Consider the following 22,785-nt stretch of genomic DNA (forward strand, 5'->3'; position numbering starts at 1 on the left):
TTTCCCCATCTATTTGCCATGAAGTGATGGGACCAGATGCCATGATCTTAGTTTTCTGAATGCTGAGCTTTAAGCCAACCTTTTTCAGTCTTCTCTTTCACTTTCATCAAGAGGCTCTTTAGTTCTTCTTCACTTTCTGCCATAAGGGTGGTGTCATCTGCATATCTGAGGTTATTGATATTTCTCCCGGCAATCTTGATTCCACTTGTGCTTCCTCCAGCCCAGTGTTTCTCATAATGTACTCTGCATATAAGTTAAATAAGCAGGGTGACAATATACAGCCTTGATGTACTCCTTTTCCTATCTGGAACCAGTCTGTTGTTCTATATTCAGTTTTAACTGTTGCTTCCTGACCTGCATACAGGTTTCTTAAGAGGCAGGTCAGATGGCCTGGTATTCCCATTTCTTTCAGAATTTTCCCTAGTTTATTGTGATCCACACAGTCAAAGGCTTTGGCATAGTCAATAAAGCAGAAACAGATGTTTTTCTTGAACTCTCTTGCTGTTTTGATGATCCAGCAGATGTTGGCAATTTGATCTCTGGTTCCTCTGCCTTTTCTAAAACCAGCTTGAACATCTGGAAGTTCATGATGAAGTTTGGCTTGGAGAACTTTGAGCATTACTTTACTAGCATGTGAGATGAGTGCAATTGTGCAGTAGTTTGAATATTCTTTGGCATTGCCTTTCTTTGTGATTGGAATGAAAACGGACCTTTTCCAGTCCTGTGGCCACTGCTGAGTTTTCCAAATTTGCTGGCATATTGAGTGCAGCACTTTCACAGTGTCATCTTTCAGGATTTGAAATAGCTCACCTGGAATTCCATCACCTCCACTAGCTTTGTTCATAGTGACGCTTTCTAAGGCCCACTTGACTTCGCTTTCCAGGATGTCTGGCTCTAGGTGAGTGATCACACCATTGTGGTTATCTGGGTCATGAAGATCTTTAGTTCTTCTGTGTATTCTTGACACCTCTTCTTAATATCTTCTGCTTCTGTTAGGTCCATACCATTTCTGTCCTATACTGTGCCCATGTTTGCATGAAATGTTCCCTTGGTATCTCTAATTTTCTTGAAGAGATCTCTAGTCTTTCCTGTTCTATTGTTTTCCTCTATTTCTCTGCATTGATTGCTGAGGAAGGCTTTCTTATCTCTCCTTGCTATTCTTTGGAACTCTGCATTCAATGGGTATATCTTTCCTTTCCTCCTTTGCCTTCCACTTCACTTTTTTCACAGCTATTTGTAAGGCCTCCAGTTACACAGTACTAAATCAAAGATGGTAAAAAGTTTAAAATGTATACTGTAATACCCTATAATAACCACAAAAAAGGAAAGCACAGCTAAAAGTCAATATAATAAATTAAAAATAGAACCCTAAAAATAGCTAAGTAATCAAACTGAAGGTAAAATAAACAGTGGGGAAGGGAACTGAAAAACAAAAAGCAGTAAAGCACAAAGGAATTATAGGACTATTAAACTATTCTATATGACACTATTAATATAGTGAGAACTACATATCATTATACCCTTGTCAAAACACCAAGAGTGAGTGAACCCTGACAAAAAATATGAACTTTGGGTGATAATGTATCCATGTAAATTCATCAGTTTTAGCAAATGTACCACTCTGGTTGAGGATGTTGATAACAGAAGAGGCTATGTTTGTGTGAGGACAAGGGATATATGAGAAATCTCTGTACAGTCTGTTCAGTTTGGTTGTGAACCTGAAAATGCTCTAAAAGATAAAATCTTAAAAAAAAAAAAAAAGAGGGTCAAAATAAAACAATAAACTGGTAGGCCTAAATCCAATCATATCAATAATTAAATGTAATAAGCCAACTTACAGTATCAGCACCAACATATAAAGAGCTTGAAAGTCAACACTGCTGTCATCACATCAAGAAAAAGTTGAACAACTTGAAAACCAATAACTTTTCTTGGATCCATCAGAGAACCAAAGTTGCAAGGCAAACCACCACCACCCCAAGATCTGGAAGGACAGAAGAAGCCTGAAAGTCACAGCTGAGATCAGACCAATTAGAGCAGAAGCCACTGGGGCCATAAACTTGTAGAAACACTTAAAGGAAACTTTGATGAGCTACTGGAAGCTGAGTGCAGACTTTCATAACAATAAGTCTCCTGAAAGCCTCAGTCTTAGAGGTGCCTCCAAATTTTCATGGGCTTTACGTCTAGAACCACTGTATAGTCAAAGCTATGGTTTTTCCAGTAGTCACGTATGAATGTGAGAGTTGGACCATAAATAAAGCTGAGCACTGAAGAATTGATGCTTTTAACTGTGGTGTTGGAGATGACTCTTGAGGGCCCCTTGGACTGCAAGGAGATCAAACTGGTCAATCCTAAAGGAAATTAGCCCTGAACATTCACTGGAAGGACTGATGCTGAAACTGAAGCTCCAATACTTTGGCCACCTGATGCAGAGGAACTGACTCCTTAGAAAAGACCCTGATGCTGGGAAAGACTGAAGGCAGGAGGAGAAGGGGACCACAGAAGATGAGATAGTTGGATGACGTCAGCGACTCAATGGACATGAGTTTGAGCAAGCTCCGGGACTTGGTACTAGACAGGGAAGTCTGGCGTGCTGTAGTCCATGGGGTCACAAAGAGTCAGACATGACTGAGCAACTGAACTGAACTGAATTTACATCTAGGAACCCTACTAAGTTATCACAGTGAAGATCCCCAGAAGTTCCCTTCATGGCTATGGCAGGTGGGGATGGGGTAAGAGTTTCGTTATGAAATATGCTCAGAGCCTTCTCTATAACAAAGGTTTACTTACAATGGAAAAGACTTTTCTAGATCTTTATCCCATCTGCAGTAATAGCATTCCTCCTAACATAGTCCCTGAGTCCATCTTGTCTCGACTTAAGTGGGAAAAAAAAACAGTCAAAACCAGTCGTGACTTCAAAGAAATAGATGCTACAGCTAGAGAAAGTAATCCAAGGAGGGCCATACCACTAGAGAACAATTTGTGAAGGTCACAGCCCAATGACATAGATGTACTAAAGGAAGATTTAATTTCAAGATTATAAAATGCTACTTCACATCTTTCTACCACACCATCAGACTCCAGGATATTGGTGAATTCAGCTCAAAGAACTACAAAATTGAGACTCTATCTAAGGAGTCTCAGAAATTGTTAAGGACCCCTAAAGACAACAGGAAAGACAAAATCAAAGACATTAGGGGAATTAAAAGCCTCTGGCACCTACAACTACAGTAAACATTAAACAGAACCCAACTGTAAGATTAATTTTTTAAAAAATCACATTAAAAGGCTCATTTCCTATTACCTGATGAGTTGTCTAGATTTCCAGAATAAAACTGCAAGTCATGCTTAAAAGGCAAGAAAAAAATTACAGTCTATAAAAACAAACTAAGAATCAGATTCAGATATGACACAGATTTTGGAATTATCAGACAAGGAATTTAAAATAACTATGAGTAATACCTTGGCCACCTGATGCAAAGAGCTGACTCATTGAAAAGACCCTGATGCTGGGAAAGACTAAAGGCAGGAGGAGAAGGGGATAGCAGAGAATGAGACAGCTGGATGGCATCACCAACTCAATGGACATGAGTCTGAGAAGACTCCAGGAGATACGGAAGGACAAGGGAGTCTGGCATGCTACAGTCCATGGGGTCACAAAGACTTGGGCACAACTTAGCAGCTGAACAACAAAAAATGAGTAATATGTTAAAGACTTTAAGTGGAAAAAGCCAAAATATGGAAACTATAAGAAAGAATAAAAAAGAAATGTTAGGCAAAAATTCTAACAGAAACAAAGACTGCCTTGGATGCCATCAGTGGACTCAACATGGCCATGGAAAAGCATCTGTAAACTAGAAGGTCTATCAATATAAACTTCACAAACTGAAGCACAAATAGAAAAAGAACAAAAGATCCAAGAACTGTGGGTAACTGCAAAAGGTGTCACAGATGCATAATTGGAAACAGAGAAAACAACAGAAGAAATATCTGAAGTAATAATGACCGAAAATTACCAAAACTATGACAGACACTGTATCACAGATCTAGGAAGCTCAGACAACTTTAAGCAGAATAAGTATTAACACATGCACACACACATATGCACACACACACACACACACACGCATACACCCCTAGGCTATCATATTCAAACGACAAAAGACAAAAAACTAAAGACAAAGAGGAAATCTTGAAAAAAGCCAGAGAAGGGGAAAAAAACCACCTTCTCTCTACAGAAACGAGGACAGGAATTATAGTAGACTTCTCATAAACTATCTTAACGAGACAGTGGAGTGAACTCTTTAAAGAACTGAGAAAGATAAAACCACCAATGTAGACATATATTCAGCAAAGTTATTATCTTTCAAAAGTGAAATAAAAATAAAGATATTCTCAGAAGAAAACAAAAGCTAAGGAAATTCAAATAACAATAGACTTCCCTAAAAGAAATGTTAAAAGTAGTTCTTCAGGCAGAAGAAAAATTTTATAGGTCAAATAGTTCGATCTAGACAAGAAAAAGAAGATCAGAAAAATAAGTGAAAGTGAAATTTATTTCAAGGTTTATTTTACTTGATATTAACATAGTTGCTTAAGCATTGTTCCTTTTCCTGTTTCCATCACATATCTTTTTCTATCCATTTACTTTGCCAACTTACCTAATATTTATACTTAAATATGTGAGTTTCCAGAAGAACTTGGTTCTTTTTAATTCATTCTGCCTTTTAATTGGAATGTTGAGCCCATTAACATTTTCACCTTCTGGAGATGAGGGAGTTGATTTATTCAATATTAGAATGTCACCAAAGAAACTCTAATAAAGGAGTTATCAGGTTTTTTTACTTTTAAAAAACTTTTTGTTTTAGAAGAGTTTTATATATACATAAAAACTGTAAAGACAGTACAGCAAGTTCTCATATACTCCACAACCAGCTCTCCCTATTATTAGCATCTTAAAACTGCTACTGTGCTGTGCTTAGTCACTGAGTCATGTCCGACTCTTTGTGACACCATGGACTGTAGCCCACCAGGCTCCTCTGTCCATGGGGATTCCCCAGGCAAGAATACTGGAGTGGGCTGCCATGCCGTCCTGACCCAGGAATTGAACCTGGGTCTCCCACATTGTAGGCAGATTCTTTATCATCTGAGCCACCAGGGAAGCCCTACGACTGCTACAGCTATAGTACTTACTGAACCACATTGATATATTATTATTAGCTAAAGACCATACTATTCAGATTTCCTTAGTTTTTACCTAATCTCCTTTCTCTGTTCCAGAATGGTATGTTATATTTAGTTATCAGGTCTCCCAAGACTCCTCTCAGCTGTAACACTTTGTGAAACTTTTAGCTTTGGTTACCTGGACAGTTTTGAGGAGTACTGGTAAGTAGTGTCAGTCACCAGTCATGTCCGACTCTTTGTGACCCCACAGACTGTAGCCTGCCAGGGTCCTCTGTCCATGGGATTCTCCAGGCAAGAATACTGGAGTGGGTTGCCATTCCCTTCTCCAGAGGATCTTCCCAACCCAGGGATTGAACCTGGGTCTCCTGTGTTGCAGGTAGATTCTTTACCATCTGAGCTACAGGGAAGTCCTTGAGTATTGGTAAGGTATTCTGCAAAATGTTTTATCAGTGGAGATTGATGTTTCTCAAATTGGGGTTTGAGGGAGTAAAACCATAGTTGAAGTGTCATTCTCATCACATCATATTGATGGTAAATACTACCAACATGACTTTCACTGTTGATGTTAACCTTGATCACTCACCTGAGATAGTGTTTGTCAAGATTCTCCACTAAAGATATTCTTTTCCTCCTTTGTATATTGTATTTTTAGAAGGAAGGCATTATGTGCAGCCCAAACCTAAAGATGAAGGCATTATCCTCCATCTCCTTGATAGTGGATTACCTACATAAATTATCTGGAATTTTTCTGCAGAGATTTGTCTCTTCTCCCAGTTATTTACTTATTTAATTATTTGTTTATATCAGTATGGACTCATGGATTTTTTGTTATACTTGGTGTTATAATGCATTATTACTTTATTGTGCTGCCAAAATTATTCTAGTTTTGGCCACTGTGCTCTTTCAGTTTGTTCTTATGTCCCTTTGACATACCCTTATCATTGCAGGTTTTTTAATACTCTGAGAACTTCCTCAATTTCTAGCACACTGTAGGATACTCCAAGCTTATCTTATGTATTTCTTGCTCCAGTCCTAGAGCCAGCCATTTCGGCAAGGCACCCTGGTTGCTTTTACTGGAAAATTATATACCAACACCTGGGTGATAGATGTGCTCACTGCTACTGAGAGGCCTTTGCTTCTAGGACCCCTCAACCAACAGAGCAAAGAAATATTAATTCATAGTAACCTATACACATATACACTTATCTATAAATATTTCTATATGCAACCATCTGTGTATATATATTAAAGTAAATATGAGTTCACACCAATGTCTCCAGTTCTAGGTTACTACCCATAAAACATCCAGCCTCTTCCCCTTTGCTTATCTGTAACCTCCAACAGTAACACACCTTGCTCACTGCTAAATTCTAATACACATATATAGTAGTTTCAGAATAATGAAGCTGTACAGTTTTTTGGCAGTGCCTTGGAACTGAATTCATAGCTTTTCATACCTTTCTAAAGTCAAAAAATCATAAGTCTTGGATTAACATCTGTAGATGTTAAAACAGATAAAAACATGGCAGAGAAGAAGGACGTGAGCTCATCACTCCTGCGAGAACTCCAAAATTACAACTTGCTGCTGAACAACTGTCAACAGGAGAATGTTGGATCCCACCAAAAAAAGATATCCCACGTCCAACGACAAAGGAGAAGCCCCAGTAAGATGGTAGGAGTGGCAAAATCATGTTTAGAATCAAACCCCATACCCTCCAGAGAAGCTCAGGGGGCTCAAACAAACTTTGTGTGCACCAGGATCCAGAGACCCCACAGAGACTGAGCCAGAACTGTGTCTGAGTGTCTCCTGCAGAGGTATGGGTCAGCAATGGCCTGCCGCAGGGTCAAGGGCTCTGGATGCCGCAGACCTGGGTATGGCATAAGCCCTCTTGGAGGAAGTCACCATTGACCCCACCATAGAATCACCAGAACTTACACAGACTGGGGAAACAGACTCTTGGAGGGCACAAACAAAACCTTGTGTGCACCAGGACCCAGGAGAAAGGAGCAGTGATCCCACAAGAGATTGACCCAGACTTGAGTGTCCACTGAGTGTCCATGAGTGTCCAGGAGTCTCCGGTGGAGGCATTAGTCAGCAGTGGCATGTTGCAGGGTCAGGGGCACTGAGTTCAGCAGTGCCTGCATGGTACCTTCATTACCTCCACCATAGTTTGGCCTTAGGTCAAACAACAGGGAGGGAACACAGCCCCACTCATCAAGAGAAATTGGATTAAAGATTTACTGAGCATTAAAGATTTACCTGCCCATCAGGACAAGACCCAGTTTCCCCCTCAGCAAGTCTCTCCCATCAGGAAGCTTCCATAAGACTCATCCTTATCCATCAGAGGACAGACAGAATGAAAACCACAATCACAGAAAACTAACCAAACTGATCACATGGACCATAGTCTTATCTAACTCAATGAAACTATGAGCCATGCCATGTAGGTCCACCCAAGATGAACAGGTCATGGTGGAGAGTTCTGACAAAACATAGTCTACTGGAGAAGGGAATGGTAAACCACTTCAGTATTCTTGCCTTGAGAACCCCATGAACAGTATGAAAAGGCAAAAAGATAGGACACAAAAGATGAACTCCCCAGGTGAGTAGGTGCCCAATATGCTACTGGAGATCAGTGGAGAAATAACTCCAGAAAGAATGAAGAGACAGAGCCAAAGCAAAAACAACACCCAGTTGTGGATGTGACTGGTAATGGAAGTGAAGTTCAATACTATAAAGAACAATACTGCATAGGAATCTGGAATGTCAGGTCCATGAATCAAGGTAAATAGGAAGTCATCAAACAGGAGATGGCAGGAGTGAACATCAACATTTTAGAAATCAGTGAACTAAAATGGACTGGAATGGGTGAATTTAACTCAGATGACCATTACATCTACTGCTGTGGGCAAGAATCTCTTAGAAGAAATGGAGTAGCCATCATAGTCAACAAGAGAGTCCAAAATGCAGTACTTGGATGCAATCTCAAAGAAAACAGAATGATCTCTGTTCATTTCCAAGTCAAACCATTCAGTATCACAGTAATCCAGTCTGTGCCCCTACCAGTAAGGCTGAAGAAGCTGAAGTTGAACAGCTCTATGAAGACCTACAAGACCTTCTAGAGCTAACACCCAAAAAAGATGTTCTTTTCATTATAGGGGACTAGAATGCAAAAGTAGGAAGTCAAGAGATACCTGAAGCAACAGGAAATTTGGCCTTGGGATACAAAATGAAGCAGGTCAAAGGCTAACAGAGTTTTGCTAAGAGAACTCACTGTTCATATCAAACACACTCCTCCAACAAGACAAGAGAAGACACTACACATGGACATCACCAGATGATCAATACTGAAATCAGATTGATTACATTCTTTGCAGCCAAAGATGGAGACACTCTAAAAGTCAGCAAAAACAAGACCAGGAGCTGACTGTGGTTCAGATCATGAACTCCTTATTGCCAACTTCAGACTTAAAATGAAGAAAGTAGGGAAAACCACTAGACCATTCAGGTATGACCTAAATCAAATTCCTTACAATTTTATAGTGGAAGTGACAAATAGATTTAAGGGATTAGATCTGATAGAGTGCCTGAAGAACTATGGATGGGGTTTTGTGACACTGTACAGGAGGCAGTGATCAAGACCATCCCCAAGAAAAAGAAAGGCAAAATGGTTGTTTGAGGAGGCCTTACAAATAGCTGAGAAAAGAAGAGAAGCTAAAGGCAAAGGGGAAAAGGAAAGATATACCCATTTGAACGCAGAGTTCCAAAGATTAGATAAGAAAGCCTTCCTCAGTGACCAATGCAAAGAAATAAAGGAAAACAATAGAGTGGGAAAGACCAGAGATATCTTCAAGAAAACTAGAGATACCAAGGGGACATTTCATGCAAAGATGGGCACAATAAAGGACAGAAATAGCATGGACCTCATGGGAATTGGATGGGGAGACAGTGGAAACAGTGTCAGACTTTATTTTGGGGGGCTCCAAAATCACTGCAGGTGGTGATTGCAGCCATGAAATTAAAAGACGCTTACTCCTTGGAAGGAAAGTTATGACCAACCTAGATAGCATATTAAAAAGCAGACACATTACTTTGCCAACTAAGGTCCATCTGTTCAAGGCTATGGTTTTTCCAGTGGTCATGTATGGATATGAGAGTTGGACTGTGAAGAAAGTTGAGCACTGAAAAATTGATGCTTTTGAACTGTGGTGTTGGAGAAGACTCTTGAGAGTCCCTTGGACTGCAAGGAGATCCAACCAGTCCATCCTAAAGGAGATCAGTCCTGGGTGTTCATTGGAAGGACTGATGCTGAAGCTGAAACTCCAGTACTTTGGCCACCTCATGCGAAGAGTTACTCATTAAAAAGACCCTGATGCTGGGAAGGATTGGGGGCAGGAGGAGAAGGGGACGACAGAGGATGAGATGGCTGGATGGCATCACCAACTCGATGGGCATGAGTTTGAGTAAACTCCAGGAGCTGGTGATGGAGAGGGAGACCTGGCATACTGTAATTCATGGGGTCACAAAGAGTCGGACACAACTGAGCGACTGAACCGAACTGAACAGAAGCAGAAGATACTAAGAAGAGGTGGCAAGAATACAAAGAAGAACTAAACAAAAAAGCTCTTCATGACTCAGATAACCACAATGGTGCAATCACTCACCTAAGAGCCAGATATCCTGGAATGTGAAGTCAAGTGGGCCTTAGGAAGCATTACTACGAACAAAGCTAGTGAGGTGATGGAATTCCAGGTGAGCTATTTCAAATCCTAAAAGATGCTGCTGTGAAAGTGCTGCACTCTATATACCAGAAAATTTGGAAAACTCAGCAGTGGCCACAGGACTGGAAAAGGTCAGTTTTCATTCCAATCCCAAAGAAAGGCAATGCCAAAGAATACTCAAACTACTGCACAATTGCACTCATCTCACACACTAGCAAAATAATGCTCAAAATTCTTCAAGCCATGTTTCATCAGTATGTGAAACGTGAACTTCCAGATGTTCAAGCTGGTTTTAGAAAAGGCAGAGGAACCAGAGATCAAAATGCCAACATCCACTGTATCACTGAAAAAGCAGGAGAGTTCCGGAAAAACATCTACTTCTGCTTTACTGACTATGCCAAAGCCTTTAACTGGGTGTATCACAACAAACTGTGGAAGATTCTTAAACAGCTGGGAATACCAGACCACCTGACCTGCCTCCTCAGAAATCTGTGTGCAGATTAAGAAGCAACAAATAGAACTGGACACAGAACAACAGACTGGCTTCAAATCAGGAAAGGAGTGCGTCAATACCCTGCTTATTTAACTTATATGCAGACTACATCATGCAAAATGCCAGGCTGGATGAAGCACAAGCTGGAATCAAGACTGCCGGGAGAAATATCAATAACCTCAGATATGCAGATGACACCACCATTATGGCAGAAAGCGAAGAAGAGCTAAAGAGCCTCTTGATGAAAGTGAAAGAGGAGAGTGAAAAAGTTGGCTTAAAACTCAAGATTCAGAAAACTAAGATCATGGTATCCGGTCCCATCACTTCATGGCAAATAGATGGGGAAACAGTGGAAACAGTGTCAGACTTTATTTGGGGGGGGGGCTCCAAAATCACTGCAGATGGTGACTGCAGCCATGAAATTAAAAGACGCTTGCTCCTTGGAAGGAAAGCTATGACCAACCTAGATAACATATTAAAAAGCAGAGACATTACTTTGATGACAAAGGTCCATCTAGTCAAAGCTATGGTTTTTCCAGTAGACATGTATGGATGTGAGAGTTGGAACTATAAAGAAAGCTGAGCACCAAAGAATTGATGCTTTTGAACTGTGGTGTTGGAGGAGATGCTTGTGAGTCCCTTGGACTGCAAGATCAAAGCTGTCAATCCTAAAGGAAATCAGTCCTGAATATTCATTGGAAGGACTGATGCTGAAGCTGAAACTCCAATACTTTGGCCACCTGATGCAAACAAGTAAGTCATCTGAAAAGACCCTGATGCTGGGAAAGATTGAGGGCAGGAGGAGAAGGGGACAATAGAGGATGTGATGGTTGGATGGCATCACTGACTCAATGGACATAATCTGATTAAGCTCCAGGAGTTGGGGCTGGACAGGGAAGCTGGTGTGCTGCAGTCCATGGGGTCGCAAAAAGTTGGACACAACTGAGCAACAGAACTAACTAACTAATCCCTGTGAGAAGTAATTTTATCAACTAGTGTAAGCAGCGTATTATAATTCTTTTGGCAAACTACACTCATTTCCAAAGTTTGTAAAGTAATCACTTCACCACCTTCTCCCCCAACTATGGTGAGACTGTTTAATATATTTGCAAAGCAATTAGATTGGTTTTTTACATTCTGTATTACAGCTGGGATCTTCCAAAGTTCTAAATGATTTTTTAATTGTATACACTGTTTCACTTTTTTTTCATTTATTTTTATTAGTTGTAGGCTAATTACTTTACAATATTGTAGTGGTTTCTGCCATACATTGACATGAATCAGCCATGGATTTACATGTGTTCTGTTTCACTCCTTAAGCTATAAAGTTCCACAGATTGGACAAGCTTGCAGTGTCATGTATTCACCACTACAGTATTATAGAAAACAGTTTCACCACCTAAAAAAGTCCTTTATATTAATAGTTTACCTATACAACCCCAAAACTAAACTCCTGGCAACCACTGATCTATTTATTAGATGGAGATAATTCTCCATAGTTTTACCTTTTTCAAGATGGCACACCATTGGAACCATACAGTGTGAAGCCTTTTCACACTCCTTTCACTTAGCTATATGCATTTAAATTGCATTTATGTCTTTTCATAGTTTGATAGCACATTCCTCTTTATCACTGCATAGGTATGTTGTACCACAGCTTGTTCATCTATACACCTACTGACCCTGGAGAAGGGAAGGGCAACCTACTCCAGTATTCTTGCCTGGAGAACTCCATGAACAGAGAAGCCTGGTGGGCTATAGTCAAGGACATCTTGGTGACTCAGTTTTGAGAAATTATGAGTAAAGATGTGCAGGTTTTTGTGTGGGCATAAGTTTTCAAGTCATTTGTAAGTATTTCAGAGTGCAATAACTGGATCATATGCCAAGACTATGTTTAGCTTTATAAAAAACTGTCAAACTGTCTTCCATAAAGGTTGTACCATTTTTCATTTTCATCAACAAGGAACAAGAGCTTCTGCTGTTCCACACATCCTTACCAGTATTTGGTGTTGTCAGTGTTTTGGATTCTCACCATTTTAATAGATATCTAGTAATGTAGTGGTATCTCACTGTTTAATTTGCAAAAATTTAGTGACATACAACGTTGAGCATTTTTTCATATGCTTATCTGTATATTGAGTCTGGTGAGAGATCTTTCAAATCTTAGGCTCATTTTTATTTTTTTTTTTACTTCTATTTGCACTTATTTTTTGCAGCATTTATTCCCAGGCCGTTAAGTTTTTGTTTCTTCAGTTTCTTCCAGGATATCTTTTTCTTCTGTGTAACCTCCTCTGGTTTAGGAACAGTCTGTTCTTTTTCAGTAAGGATCATCTCAATGTGGCAGGGAGAGCTCATGTAGGGGTTGATCTGACCGTGAGCTCTGAAAGTTCTGCACTGCATCTTGGGGGCTTTGTTCACCTGGATGTGCTCAATGACCAGAGAATCTACATCTAAGCCCTTAAGTTCAGCATTACTCTCTGCATTTTTGAGCATGTGTAGTAAAAATTCAGCACTCTTTTTGGGCCACCGATCCTGCGTCCCGCCCCACTGTTTGGCTGTGCACACCTACCAACTCCACCATTGTAATGACAGAAGGGCACTCATTGCTTCTTTAAAGTGACATCCTTCAGATACTTGGTGGGTTTATGGATATGCATACCCTTTATGGCGTAGGCAGTTTCACGAGTGTTCTTAAAGTGAACACGAAAATTTGAACCTCTTGATTTGCATGATTTTGTGGGGTTTTCTGGGTCGAGTGAATAGCGCACCATTTTTAGGGGTTGCCTCAGGCCGCTTACCAGAAAAGCTTAGGCCCATTTTTAAATTGAGCTGTTTTTGTTTTCTTACTGTTGTGTTTTAAGTGTTCTTCTTGTATTTTGGATGGGCTTCCCTGGTGGTTCAGTGGTAAAGAATCTGCCTGTAATGCAGGAGACACAGGAACACAGGTTTAGTTCCTGGGTTGGGAAGATCCCCTGGAAAAGGAAATGGCAACCCATTCCAGTATTCTTGCTGGGAAATTCCACGGACAGAGGAGCCTGGTGGGCTACAGTCAATGGGGTCGCAGAGTTGAACGCAACTGAACACATATGCATACACATTGGATACAAGTCTTTTATCAGAGATGTGTTTGTAAAATATTTTCTCACAGTCTGTCTTTTTTCCCTCTCTTCACAATCTCTTTGATACAGAAGCCTTTGGTTTTAGTGTAGTCCAACTATTTTTTTCTCTCAGGTACCATGCTTTTGTTTACACATGTAAAAAGTATCACTAAATCCAAGGTCACCTAGATTTTCTCCTATATTATCCTCCAGAAGTTTTGCAGTTTAACATTTTAATTTAGACCTGTAATCCATTTTGAGTTGATTTTTGTGAAAGGTAAAATGACTATGCCTAGAGTTTTTTTTGCATATGGATGTCCAGTTGTTCCAGCACCATTTGTTGAAAAAACTGTATTTTATCCTTCAAATTGCCTTTGATCCCTCATCGAAGATCAGGTGACTATACTTCTTGGCTCTCTATTCTGTTCCACTGATCTATTTGTCTATTCTTTTAGGTAATACCACACTGTCTTAATTATTTAGCTTTATCGTGTTTTTAAGTCAGGTAGTGTCAGTCTTCAAACTTTGTTCTTCCTCAGTATTGCACTGGTTATTCTGAGTCTCTTGCCTGTCTATAAAAACTTTACAATTAGTTTTTCAATATCCATAAAATAACTTGCTGAGATCTTGATTGAGAATGCATTGAATCTATAGATCAAGTTTAGAAGAACTACAATACTGAGTCTTTCTATCAATGAACATAGAATATCTCTACATTTATTGAGATCTTCTTTGATTTCTTTATCAGAGTTTTACAGCTTTCCTCCAATAGGTCTTGCATATATATAGACTTATACCTAAGCATTAAATTTTTGTTATACTGTAAATGGTGTTATGGTTTTATTTTCAAATTTCAACTATCCATTGTTGATATATAGGAAAGCAATTGATTCTTGTATATTAACCTTGTCTTCTATGACCTTGTTCTAATCACTTGCTAGTTTCAAGAGTATTTGTAATCAGTTCTTTGGGATTTTCTGCATAGACTATCATATCACCTGTGAAGAAAGATAGTTTTACTTCTGCACTCCCAATATGTAAATTAGTTATTCATTTGTTTGTCTGTTAATTATTTATTTGTCTTACTACATTAGCCAGGACTTCCAATACAATACTGAGTAGGAGTGAGAGGGGAGATATCCCTGTTTTGTTCCCAATTTTAAGAGAAAAGTATATAGTTTATCATCATAAACTATTAGTGGTAGGTTTTTGTAGATGTTCTTTATCAAGTTGAGGAAATATCCCTCTATTTCTAGTCTGCTAAGAGATTTTATCATGAATGGCTATTGGATTTTGTCAAATGATTTTTCTGCATCTACTGATATGACCATATAATTTTTCTTCTTTAACCTGCTGAAGTGATTAGTTTATTGATTGATTGTAGAATGCTGACCCAGCCCTGCATACCTATAATAAACCTCACTTGGCCATGGTCACATAGGGGGAAGCTGCTATATAACAAAAGGAGTTCGGCCCAGTGCTCTGTGATGACCTCGAAGGGTAGGAGAGTGGGGAGGAAGAGGCTCAATATGCAGGGAATACATATGCTCAATATGTTGTTGTTGTTTAGTCACTAAGTTGTGTCCAACTCTTTTATGACCCCATGGACTACAGCCTATCACATTCCTCTATCCATGGGATTTCCCAGGCAAGAATACTGGAGTGGGTTACCATTTCCTTCTCTGGGGGCTCTGACCAACCTAGAGGTCAAACCTGAGTCTCCTGCATTGGCAAGTGGATTCTCTACCAATGAGCCAGCCAGGAAGCCTGGATATATATATATTTATAGCTGCTTCACACTATACTTCACACACACTTCAAACTATGGTTTCTGTATGGCAGAAACCAATACAACATTGTAAAGCAATTATTGTCCAGTTAAAAATAAATTTTACAAAATAAAAATAAAATTCTTGAATTGATCTGCTAATACAGTATTGAGGGTTTTCCATCTCTATTCACAAGAGACATTGGTCTGTAGCTTTATCTTCTTTATCTTTTCATTTTTTTAATATTTATTTATTTGACTGTACCAGGTCTTAATTGCAGCATGCAGGATCTTTTAGTTGTGGCTTGCAAACTCTTGGCTGTGGCATGTGGAATCTAGTTCCCCAACCAGGAATCAAACCTGGGATCTCTGCATTGGGAGTATGAAGTCTTAGCCACTGAACCACTGGGGAAGTCCCTGTAGCTTTCTTTTTTTTATAATGTCTTTGCTTGGTTTGGGTATTAGGTAATGACAGCCTCATAGAATGTGTTAGAAAATGCTCTCTGTGCTCCAGGTTTTCTGAAAGACTAATATTATTTCTTCCCTAGATATCTAATAGACTTCACCAATGAAATCACCTGGTCTGGTGCTTTCTTTTTTGTAAGGTTATTAATTGTCAATTCAATTTCTTTATGAGATATAAGCTTGTTTGGATTAGCTATTTTTCCTTGTATAAATTTTGATAGATTGTGTCTGTTAAGAAATTAGTCAATTGCACTAAGTTATTAAATCAGTCAGTATAGAATCTTTGAACTTTTTGATCTATTCCTCCACTGTCTGCCATGACAGTTTTAACCTGGGCCATAACTTTCCATATGTTCCAAGACCAATCCAGCACTTGACTACAATTATTTCTGATGTATCTAGGATATCTCGATGTCTAACATATTAGAATTTATATGTTAAATTCTATATATCATGGGACCACAGCCTCATGTTGAAAAATCGCTCTTCACACCCCTCCATATATTACTCCTTCACCCTTGATCCAATATCCCTAGGATCTATTCCAAGGAATACTCTCCTAATTCCTGTCAGAACATAATGGTTGTGTCCTGACACCCTTTTAACACGTAATCACTGCTTCCATTATGTTTCCCAGCACATGTCCACCTGGTTCATGATTAAATTTAATACTGGCAGTCATGAAGCAAATTGAGGGCAGAACCTGAGGAAAACCAACATAATATTGCTACTTTTCTCATAGTCTTCAAGAAAGGGAGACTGTATTTTTCTACAGTGGAGAGTTGGTGTCACTTCTGTAAACCCGGAAAGCACAAGGGAATCAGAGAGCACAAGGGAATCTGGTTGCTTGAGTTCATCCACCAAGACAACTTCGTATTAAGTCTTACAGTCTCACTCCTTCTCTACAAGGGATTTATCTTTAGCCCAGAACACTGGACTAGGCTGAGAATTCAGCCTTTTCCAAAGTTCTGTCACGCTTAAAAAATTAGGTCCTGTGCCTGATCTTCATCTCTCTCTCCTTCACTAACAAGAAACGAGGTCACTTTGATAGGTAAGATGCCCTTTAACTCTCACACTTCGCTTTAAATTTGTGGCTGATTGTCCTCAGCCTGGGGCTTTCCCAGTGGTGCTAGCAGTAAAGAACCCACCTGCCAATGCAGGAGATGTAGGTTTAATCACTGGGTCTGGACAATCCCCTGGTGAAGCGCATGACAACTCACTCAAGTATTCTTGCCTGGAGAATCCTGTGAACAGAGGAGCTTGGTGAGCTACAGTCCACAGGGTTGCAAAGTGCTGGACATGACTGAAGCAACTTAGCGTGCATGCCAAGTCCTGAACCTATGACTTTCTATTTTCAATGGAAATAAACAATAGCCACCCAATTTCACAGTCCTCTGCTACCTTCAAAATGTCAGAAATAATGCACAGAGCAATACATATTCTTTTACTATATCAATGCCAGTTCATCACAGATGAAAGCCTCAGCAGTTGCACTTCTATACATATGGTAACAGACTATCAGAAGTGATGATGACTGGTCTATTATACTGCTAGAAAGTGATACAACCTGGGATCACATTCTTAGAGTCAGCTCCCTACAAGCACTTCTAGGAACAATGGTATTAGGTTGGGTTCCCTAGAAGCAAAATCTGAGAGAGGGTTTTTAGTGTACATGATTTATTGAGAGCATGCACTTCGGAAAAAATTCTATATAGGAAGAGAATGAAGCAGAATTGTGAAGGAGAAAGAGTCAAACAAAGATGCAGTCTTGGGTAAAGCTAGCTACAGATTAATCCTTAGGACTCAGAAGCTTAAACAACACAATAGGTTGACCTTTCTTGAGCCAAGGAGGCCAGTCTTTTGCTCTCTCACATTAGTCATCCACTAGCTGAATGACTAATAGTCACATGCCTAGAGGATATGGAACTGCCCAGGGAAGACAGCCCCATTAGAAAAGGACCAATTCTCTGGAGTAGGTGGGCAACATGAACTGTTAACAGTTGTCACTCACAGCATCTGGGGGCATGGGTGCCCTGGCTTGGGGAAAGGAAATCTGGGCAAATCACCACTGTTCTACCTATAAGGATTGAAAAACAAAAGGACCTTTTCAATATATTTGAATATATTGAATATATTCAGGTTAACTGCATATCCAATAACTAATAATCACATGAAAAGGCTCTCAAGTTCATTAATATCAGGAAATTTGAAACCTCTATAGAGTGACTAAAAATAAGAAGACCAACAGTACTAAGTGCTGGCTAGGATGTGGAAGAATTGGAACTCTCCAATACACTGCTACTGAGAAAGTGAGTTATTCCAGTCATTTTAAAAATGGTTTAACTGTATCTACTGAAAGAGAGGGCTTCCCAGGTGGTGCTAGTGGTAAAGAACCCATCTGCCAATGCAGGAGACGTAAGAGACATGGGTTCAATCCCTGGGTTGCAAAGATTCCCTGGAGGAGGGCATGGCAACCCACTCCAATATTCTTGCCTGGAAAATCCCATGGACAGAGAAGCCAGGTGGGTTACAGTCTAGAGTGTCACAAAGAGTTGGACATGACTGAAGCAACTTAGCATAGCACAGCGCTAAAAGAGAATGCATATTTACTCAATAACATAGGAAGTTCATTCTTAAGTAAATACTGAAGAAAAATGTGCACATCTGCAGACAAAAGGACATGGACAAGAGTATCATAGCAGTGTTATTCATAATAGCTGAAAACTGGAAACAATCAAAATGTCCTTGAAGAGTAAATAAATATATTGTTGCATATTCACACAATGGAATCCTATACAGTAATAAAAATGAATACATTGCTGCCACACATGACAATATAAATCAACCACACAGAAAAAAATTTCATGCTATATAATTCCATTTCTATAAATTTTAAGTTATTTCTAGGGGAAAGGGAGGGGGTAATGGTTAGGAACAGGCACAAGAGGGTTATCTGAATGTGGGTTATATTTCTTGATGTTCATTTTTATGAAAATCCATCAAGCTATACAAGGAAGATTTATGCCTTTATCTATATGTGTTTTATATATCAATATATATTATTTAGTAAAATGGAATTGTAGTCAGTAAATTGTGATTAATTTTTTTAATTTAGCCCAGCAATACAACCTTTAAAAAATGTTTCAGGTCTAATGTTAATACTCATCATATTACAATCAGATAATACTTTGTAGTTTACAAGCTGGTATGCACTATATTTCAATGGTGCAATGGTAACAAGTAAGCCAGAATTAGGATAGATATGCAGTGAAAGGGAGCCAGAACCCAGCTATGCCCACATAAATTTATATAAAGCTGACCTACGGCCTGAGAGGGAAAATGAAAGAGATGCAAAATCTGTTAATTCTCTTTAACCCCTAAGCATGTCCAATATAGTAGGATCTTATTTTTCTCATCATCTCATCATGTTTTTCACTGTCTTCCTTGCCATCTTTCCTCATCTCTTTTCCTTCTTGTCCTCTGTGTTTCTTTCATCTTTCCTCCCATTTCCTTTTTCTTCAATTTCCTCCATACAGGTTTCATGGAGACAGTGGTGAAGGTATCATCATTAAGGCCATTCCTAGGGGAAATTATCTGTTCTCTTATTATTTTTAAATTTTAAACACTAGTTTTAATTTTTTAAATAAATTTTCTTGAAAGGAAAAGAACAGAGCATTTGACATAGGTAGCTAAGTACGCACCAAAAATTCATAGGTTCCCATCTATAGTGTAGAGGTTATTTTTAAAGTGATTGCCAGGTCAGGGACTACCTTTCCCAGCACCCCTCACAGTTAGGTGAGACCACATAAATGAATCCTAGCCTATGACAAGTAAGTGGAAATGTTATATGCTGTGTCCAATTCTGGTCTGTAAAATTCTCCTATGTATCTTCCTCTCAGCTCTGTTCCCCTAACAGAGGCGCCCTGGGGCATCCACATGCTGAAGTTGGCAAGGCCTCCAACAGCCTGAATTGCTGAAGGACGGTGTTTAGGAGGGACACTGCCCACCTACTCCCTTGCCCAGCACTCGTACATGGGCAAGAAATAAACTCGTATTATATTTGAGCAATTACACATCTATGGATCTATTTGTTAAAGCAACTGACCAACCCTGATTGATATGAAGTATTCCCAGAATCTTTAGTAAACAAGACTCAATAAATTATCTTTCCCAAGTCTTAGGCTTGATAGGTTATGAGCTGTTTGTAACTATACTTGTACAGAGGGGAGACTAACTTTTCCATTTCATGGAATGTTATTAAGTGTGTTCTTCCTCACAGAGTCTGCTCTTTGAAATGAAACAGAGCAGTTGTGTGTCATGTCTACTGTTCCATCAAGTTAAAAAAAGAAAGAAAGAAAGAAAGCCTGGAAAATGCCAATTAATTCCTGAAGCCCAAATAAAGAAGAGGTGCTGTATCCTTCTTAATTCTGTATCAGTCACTTCACTAAATGAATGGTTTTACCAACAGACCATCAGAGTTCTCTGCAGAGAGTGCAAGAGTTGAAAATGATGATGAGACTTACTGACATTTCATTCAGAAATACTGTGGATTCCTCAAAGTCCCTGCTTCAGAACTTTATGGTTTGGAAACCAGAGATGAGGCTTGTTTTGTAAGAATTTCTATTTTTAAAACAAAAGGAAAGAAATATTTAGTGGTTTAGTGAGTGCCCCACTACCCAAGCCTCCTTCTCAGGAAAACAAAGCCAAGGAATTCCAGTGGTCTGGTGCACATGTGGCTTGGCAGGTGCTTTACACTTAAAGGCACATGAGGTTTTTGTCAGATTGGCTCAAACTGCTCAAATCATAACTTTGGGGAACCAGTTCATGTTTACTTCACTTCCATCCCAGGGACATCTGGGAATCTCCTGAAAATTAATAATAAACTGTGGAGAGAAGTCTGATAAAGTACTTATAACACTGACATTAAGACCAAATGAGTTTATCATGATTAACTTTAATAAACATCAAAGGAATTAGACATGATGTAGTCTAGTGTTTCAGACCATCATTGACTTGGGTCAAGGTACCCCAAGGGCAAGGTTCTAATGAATACAATGCTTGTTAGGAGGCCACTAAGATGCTAGCATGTGAAGTGTCACTGATCTCGGTGTGACTCCATCTGGCATTCTGCCAGCCCCACTGTTTATAGTCCGGGCTTTCTGACCGCGTGGTGGGCACATTCCAGAGCTCTCTCTGACCGAGTAATTCCAATGTGTCATTTCAGAAGAATATTGAACTAGACCCTAACTTGGCTAATACTTGAGCACTCCAAATTCCCAAGAGGTTGCTTTTGATGGGAATCTGGCCCTAACTGCTCTGAAATGTTCATGCTTAACCTCTACAACCCAACCCAAGAACTATCTAGCTCAGATTTTGTGTTTAGTCCAGCAGGTCATCCTGGGCTAAGAAATGTGAGGATATTCTGGTGAAGAAAAACAGATTAATTTGAGACTAAGGACTGTAACTTCAGGTTAATAATCCTCACTGAAAGACTATAATGCTCATGCCTCAGGGCCACCATGTGTCTATGACGGTAAATTTCCAATATCCACAGAAAGCCCATTATTCACCATCTCCATTCATGTATACACACACATATACACATACATACCTGGATGCATACACGTGTATGTACATAGATACACATGCATATACACACAGTCCCTTGACTGCCTGCAGTAATGATGTGAGTCTCCATTTATAAACTTCAGTTGTCGTGAAAACTGACTTTCTAAGAAATACTTTACATTAAACATAAATTTTTTTAACTTCTTATAAAAGCAATAGATGTCTATTGTAAAGACATCTATCTTGTTTATTGTATAAAATGAGCAAGCAATAAGATGAATCTGTAATTCCACCACCTATAGATAACCCTATTAATATTTTGATGCATAGCTTTCTTGCTCTGCATTATTCAATACGGTAGTCATAAGCACATGAGACTATTTAGCAGGTGAAATACATCTAGTCTGAAATGAAATATGCTTTAATGATAAAATACTCACTATATTTCAAAAATAGTACACAAATGTAAAATATCAAGAATTTGTTAGTTATGTTAGTATTTTTAGATATATTAATATTTAATAATATCTTGGCTATATTTGGGCTTCTCTGGTGGCTCAAATGGTAAAGAATCTGCCTGCAATGTGGGAGACCCAGGTTTGATTCCCAGGGTCAGGAAGATCCCCTGGAGAAGGGAATGACTACCCACTCTAATACTCTTGCCTGGAGAATTTCATGAACAGAGGACCCTGGCAGGCTACAGTTCATGGGGTGGCAAAAAGTTGGAGACAACTGAGTGACTAACACTTACTTTTCATTTTTAGCTATATCTGCTTGCTGCTGCTTCTGGTAAGTCGCTTCAGTCGTGTCCAACTCTGTGCGACCCCATAGACGGCAGCCCACCAGGCTCCCCCGTCCCTGGGTTCCTCCAGGCAAGAACACTGGAGTGGGTTGCCATGTCCTTCTCCAATGCATGAAAGTGAAAAGTGAAAGTGAAGTCTCTCAGTCGTGTCCGACTCTTAGCGACCCCATGGACTACAGCCTACCAGGCTCCTCTGTCCATGGGATTTTCCAGGCAAGAGTACTGGAGTGGGATGCCATTGCCTTCTCTGCTTAAATATACATTATTAAAACTAATTTCACTTATTTCTATTTGTTTTAATGTAATTACTAGAAAATTTTAAATGACATATGTAGTTTGTGTTTGTGGCTTATACTATATTTCTATAGAATAATGTTATCCTAGAACTTCTACTACATAAATGTTTACCTCATTATGAGTGTTATGTGTTTTTTAAGTGACTTTTTTTAATTTTTGGCTGCACTGGATCTTCACTGCAGCTCACAGACTTTCTCCAGTTGCGGTGAGTGGGGGTTACTCTTCGTTTTGCAGTGCAGTCTTCTCACTGCAGTGGCTTCTCTTGCTGCAGAACACAGCGTTCTAGGCACATGGGCCTCAGTAGCTGCAGTGCATGGACCTACTGGTTGTGGTGCACATGCTTAACTGTTCCATGGCTTGTGCCATATTCCCGGACTAGGGATCGAACTCA

The 22,785-nt window shown here is 39.4% G+C and overlaps 1 pseudogene; it reads right to left on the minus strand.

Annotated features, from left to right (window-relative positions):
- Positions 1-12,589: 12,589 nt before the first annotated feature.
- On the minus strand, positions 12,590-13,731 carry LOC139038218 (large ribosomal subunit protein uL22-like; annotated as a pseudogene).
- Positions 13,732-22,785: the final 9,054 nt, after the last annotated feature.

Source organism: Odocoileus virginianus, chromosome 14 (assembly GCF_023699985.2).
Source record: "Odocoileus virginianus isolate 20LAN1187 ecotype Illinois chromosome 14, Ovbor_1.2, whole genome shotgun sequence".
Lineage (NCBI taxonomy): Eukaryota > Metazoa > Chordata > Mammalia > Artiodactyla > Cervidae > Odocoileus > Odocoileus virginianus.